Raw genomic sequence first — 6,000 nt, 5'->3', positions numbered from 1 at the left:
TTAGCAATGTTTCATGAAGTATAAGAGCAGCTAAATGTCTGCCAACACGGTTCTAGCACTGTTTAGCAAGGTTCGAGTGCCCCAAAGCACATTATTTACAAGAACATATTACTTATACTTAAAATGCACTTATTAAACACAGAAAACAAAACTTCATACCTTCTCCCACGGAATCCGAACAGAAAGAGCGCGACGGAGAGCGTGGGAAAACCTTTCATGGACTATAATGGTATGACCCGTTAATTTTTCTCTTTAAACCCCGAATTAACACCCAAAACAACAATATATGAACTCAATATGTTCAATAGTAGAGAAAACAATTCACATTTTCATTGAGAACACACCACATTTAAATAAAAATAATAATTTTGAAACAGGAAGTTACCCGCTGTTTTGCAATGGATTTGCCGTCTTTTCAAATAAAAGCTACCAGTGCTCATACGAGTTCCCACCGGAATAGCTTATCACTTGACAATCTAGTGTAACAACATCACACTGCTACATAAGCCCTCCCTTTTGGCATAAGTCATCAAAACTAACACATTTCACCAGATAGAAAAGGAGATCCCATTTTCTGCGAGAAACAGACCTGCTGCTGGGTTACGTCTGAGGGAGGTTTGAGCCACTCTGGCACAGATATGCAGAAGCACGATATCAATTTACACAAAGCTGAAGATCTCAGTCTTATGAATATGTTTCACGATACTCGAGAAATGAAAGGAAAGGGGAATTAATCTATATTTCCATTCCAGAAGGAGTTGTAGCGAGAAGCAGAATTGAATGGTAGGAAGTAATTGGAAGCAGCAGTACATCAGTTTGACTAACACAGCAGATTTCAATTTTAGCTCAGGGGCTGCGCTCAGGTCATGCAAAGTTATCTTGGGAATGAATCAGTGTGTGATTGAAATATTTCTGGAAAACTTAGAGCTATATTTCTTATCAGGAAAGGCACACTCCAAAACACATGTTGCTTTTTGTCGTTAACTGTGCATTTAAGATAAGCGTCTGGAGTAATGTTTTTCACGCTTTTCAAAAAATAATAATAATAATTGAGTAAATAGTCAGAGTTGTCAGTACTTGGAATACATTCTGCTGTTTTTCAGTGTTGTTTAACATAATTTGTCCCTTCTCCACCCATTTTAACAAAACTCCCTGATGACTGTTTTCTTATTCAGACAGCAGAACCTCCAGAAACAGTATTACGACTGACTTACTGCCACAATATCTCAAAACAGAAACTCTGTTTGATTTAACGGGGATTTGTTTTTGAGGACTCATAAAATAATTGGATGCAAGAAGATGAAAGACAATCTTTAATCTTTATAGATAAAGTTATTCCTTCTACTTAGACAATTTTCAAAGAATATTTTCCCTTTTTTCAGTAAGTTTTATATCATTTGGTCAGAATACTTTAGGGATTTAAAAAAAAATGTCTTTCACATTTGTTTTAAACTGAATAGAGAAACTGGTGTTTGTTTGGCTTAGAGGAAGAGCAACCACAAGCCTAAGAAAGCACCGGACGGCTCAGTGATTGCCAATGGCTACTGCGCCTCGGAGGCTCAAAGAAGACGGGCTGTCCCGAAGACTTTTATCTCCTGTGCGGACTGTGGACGCTCAGGTAGGAGACCGCAGAAGGGAATGATTGGCAGGAGGAAGGCAGCCATCTGATGACCCACAGTTTTAAATTGTTTGTTTGTTTTTAAACTGTAAGAGTTTTTATTTATTTATTTATTTTTTGCTATGTTGTGTTTTAATGTACACCACTTTGTATCAGTTATGGTTGTTTCAAAGTGCTTTATAAATAAAGTTGGTATGGCATGGTATGGTAGATCTGACTTGCATGCTAACACATTTTGTTTGTTTGTCACTTTTACCAGTGGTGCTAATTCTTTGGAGTTGTGGCAGGCTTAACCCAACAATTACACTTATGTAAGTAAAACTGGACAAAAATGTTAGTTTCTGCGAGATTGTCAAGATGTTCTCCACTGTGTGTTTTATTCCATATTAAAGGGATATTCCTTATATATATTCTTAAAGCACGCTCAAGTTACTGTTGCCTTTTATTGTCAGAAAAATTCTGTATATACCAAACATGACTTAAAAGAAATTTGATGCCTGGAAATTGACCTCTGCCTATTTAAGAAGTTCCTACTCTTTTCCAACATTTTGCCTTCAGCACATCGTCATGACAATGCTTCTCATTATGCCATTTCAATTGTTTTTAGGAGTGTTGCACTGAGAAGTAGTTCTCACCTCAGCAGACACACAGTTCCACCAGGTGTTTGCTAAATGCTGATGCTGAGATTCAAGGATTCCTCAAATGTGCATGAAAGAATCAAAGCAAGACTGCAGGTATGTCTTTCATTATAATCTGATGTAAAGCTCGTAAGTCGATTTTACGTGACACAACCCCTCCCCGTTGTGGGGAGGGGTTGTGTCCACTTTAAGATGCATGTGGTGGCTGAGCTATTAAAATAGTCGATTCTAAGTGTTTTCAGATGGCGCCTCAAGTATTCATGGATTTTATCATTTAGTGGGAAGTTCTGAATATCTGAATACACTGTACATACATTAACTGCCCTACAGTAAGTGTGGGTTTCTTAAAGCTCATTTGAAAAAAAAATATTTGGAAAAGTGTTGAATCTTGTAATTCAACACTTTTTTTGTAATTGTTATTTTGATCTTTTTTATAATTGTATTTCAGCCTTTAATATACCAGAATTTGCACATAATTTTATATTTCTGTCTGGTGGTTAAATATGGTATTATTGTCAAACACATACTCCGTATTAAAGTAGTGTTTTACTAAATTTGTTGTTGCTCTTAATTTTTCAGGTGTCTGTCTTTTCCTTTTGATTTAGTGGTACTCTTAAGTACAACTTTTCTTGGGTGAGTTGAAAGGATGCATCTAAAAGTTGCAGGCTAGTACTTTGAGTGGACCGTGCAGCCCTGGTTTAGCTTCTTTCAGTATCTCATCTTTTTTCTGTTTGGATAGTTTTCCACCTGTTTTTCAAGAGCTGGCAAAGATTTCATCTGTTCCGACAAACGCTTTGTTTTAATCTGCGTGACCTTTCGCTCTGCGTGCTCGCGCTGACAACGTTGGGTGAGGTCAGGCTGCTGATACAATGAAAGCTTAAATGAAACACACACCTCTGCATTAACTCTGTCGCATGATGTGCTGCCATAGTTGGTAACTATGGCAACAGCACTCTGCAGTCCTTTTCGCTACAAGTCCACGGACCATTGAGTGTGTGTGTGCATGTGCGTGTGTGTGTGTGTAAAGCTTGTGCTCCCTGTAGGCAGATTAATTCCCCTCCACTTTCATTCCCTGTCAGAGCGTTGAAACAAAAACTTTCTGTTTTAATTAGTTGGGTGCGGCGTCTTACTTCATCCGTCTCTCCGTGTAGTGTCTCGTTCTCACTTTCAGCGTCTCCCTCCCTCTCCATCTTCACTCTTCCTCTTGTTCTCCAGTGTAATTAAAGGCAGTCAGTGCAGATAATAGGATGGTAATAGTGCATAATTGTGATAATCAATACAAAATGCAGATTTAGGAGCACTTAATTCCTTGATGTACATATTTATTGAGTGAGCAGGGAGTTCAAAAGGCAGATAGCGACTTTGCTTATGTTAACGTCCTTTGTTTCCATCAGTGCTATAAACATTTGCATATTTTGCTGTTTATTTTTTTGTTACTGGTATAGAAATTCAATTAATTACAGTTTTTATCTTTTTCTGTGCACAGCAGAAATTTTATTGTGCAGGTGTGAGAGCCTCATCCAGACCAGAAGTTCCTAGAAGTTCTGCAGGGTTTTAAACGATTGAGATGCACTGACTGATTTCCACTTTCTAATTGTTGTTGTGTGTATGTGATATATTATGAGGCCCACTTTTCTAACAAATATTATGTTGTTAGGACTCACTGCTCCTTATGGGGCCCAAAGCCTAGACCTCAAAGGAAGTGCTGTTTTGGGGTTAGGCGATAGGCATAGGATGAAGGTATGAATTGAGTTCAGTTTAGGCTTAGGATTGGTATCAGGTTTAGGTAGAATGAATGAAAGTTCCTGGTAAGATAGAAAGACTGTGTGTTTTCATAGCACGTAGATATTTGAACATTTTTCCATGGTTAGGGTCACCCATGTACAACCACCACCAGCCTGCACTAAACTATCGATGCAAGCTGGGACGGATTTGTGCTTGTATGTTTATGTCCAATTCCGACCATTCTATTTGAATGGAATTGAGATTAATTGAACAGAGAACATTTAATTTTCCAATTTCTCTGAAATGTAACCTCCACTTCCTGTTCTCAGCTGACATGAGTGGCGCCTTGTGCGGTTTTCTCTTACTTTTATTTTGGCTCCACAGACTCTTAACAGTAAGCTCCAGCATTTCGTTCAAAGAAGTCTCTCCTGAATCTGTATGACCTGAGATGTGATTCTATGAGCATTCCACATTATAAACGGAATCAAAAGGTGAAAAGCTAGTCAGCATGCCTTTGCCTTCTCTTGTGTTTCTGGTTAGAGGAAAGTAGATGTGAAGGGAGGAGTCAGCGAGAGCAATTGAAAACTAATAAGGTTGGTGTTTCTCCAGAGTAAAGCTAGATGTTATAGTGATAGTATTTCTGTCAAGGTATGTACCGGCCAAGGCAACTAGTTGCTGACTGCACAGCACATTTATGTTCAAACTGGAGACACATTTATAGGGCTAAAAAGGCTGTAGTTGGTCAGCAAATTTAAGCAAGTCTTGCATCAGGTGACCACATGCATCTCTACTCACTGGGCAGTGAATAAAGAAAAAGTTCATTTTGTATCTCTCCATAAACCAACACCCCCTTATGCTGATTGAATTTAAATCTATTATGTATTGTGGAAACCATGGAAAACAACTTTTTGTGTTTTTTGCAAGGACCAGTTATGTTTAGTTTAGTTTTATTTTATTTTATACTTTCGCAGTTTAGTACTTTAATGATTCCTTGAAAGCCCTGGTAAGCTCACAGGCAATGCATGAATGAATCAAAGTCTCCATTTTGATTAAAATTTAACATGACTTAAAGTCTGCTTTACAATCTGAATAAAAATTTATTAAAAGAAACTTCAGGACAGAATAAAAAGAGCTTTATTCATAAGCTTATATTGATGTGAACATCAATACTTCATCATAATGAAATGTATAAATATTCTGCTTGTTTTCATGTGCTTCAGTTTTCATCTTTCAGCCTCTGAAAGTGTCGCACAATATTAGTCATTATTTGATTATAGCTGTAAGGAATGCAGTTAGATGTTCCTAAATGTCATCATCCTATTAAAAGATGTAATTGTTGCAAAGGCTTTCTGTTGAGTGCAGTGACAAACTTATTTTGTGCTCTCATGTCTCACTCTCACCCATTATTGTGTTATTTTCTGAGAATTTCACTTCTTTTGCTTAATGTGTTTTGTTTGATGCACAGTTACCAGAGGGACATTTAGCATTTTACGCACAAATATCAAGAAATTATGCTTGGATAGAAACTGTCAGCAACCACACAAAACAACCTGGAAGACGACATAAGCTTTCTAAAAAGTAGTAATTTATTCCCCAAAAATGTCCAAAATGATGAGCTGAACTCATAAGAGGTCAACATGACACAGCAGAGTGAAAACACTAACTGACCGCATGAGTCAGACATGGGAGAAATTTAAATAGTGACTCACTAGAGTGATTACTTTTTCATTGAGGTTGTTTGAAAAAAAAAAAAGTCCTTTTTAAGATTCTATTTCTTGGTACTAAAGTAAAAATTTGTTGGACAACATGAAGCAAGTGACAAAAATAGAAGGGGGCAAATAGTTTTTCATCACGATCTTTTCTCATCAGAGCCTTTTAGATGCAATAAGACTGTGGAAACAACTATTTAAATACAATGTCTAAAACATTTTTTTTTTTCTTACCAATTGCAGATTTATTTAGAAATAAAAGCTAGGCATTTTGGGAGGAAGGAGTTTCACACAAATTTATATTGTACTT

General features: G+C 37.1%; 1 protein-coding gene across 7 annotated transcripts in view; it reads left to right on the top strand.

Moving 5' to 3' along the window:
- Positions 1-1,259: 1,259 nt before the first annotated feature.
- Positions 1,260-6,000, top strand: part of col7a1l (collagen type VII alpha 1-like) — a 74,991-nt gene continuing 70,250 nt past the window's right edge. For 4 of the 7 annotated variants that reach the window (XM_081603821.1, XM_081603819.1, XM_081603820.1 and 1 more), the window contains exons 1-3: positions 1,271-1,618; positions 1,878-1,929; positions 2,226-2,352. The gene's annotated coding sequence lies outside the window, so the exon portion shown is untranslated. Of the gene's footprint in view, positions 1,619-1,751; positions 1,930-2,225; positions 2,353-6,000 lie in introns of those variants that run through there. The other 3 variants (XM_081603823.1, XM_081603822.1, XM_081603817.1) reach the window with 3 other exon arrangements.

Source organism: Poecilia reticulata, chromosome 23 (assembly GCF_904066995.2).
Source record: "Poecilia reticulata chromosome 23, P_reticulata-male-v2, whole genome shotgun sequence".
In the NCBI taxonomy this organism is placed as follows: domain Eukaryota; kingdom Metazoa; phylum Chordata; class Actinopteri; order Cyprinodontiformes; family Poeciliidae; genus Poecilia; species Poecilia reticulata.
This window is presented reverse-complemented; position numbering and strand designations above follow the sequence as displayed.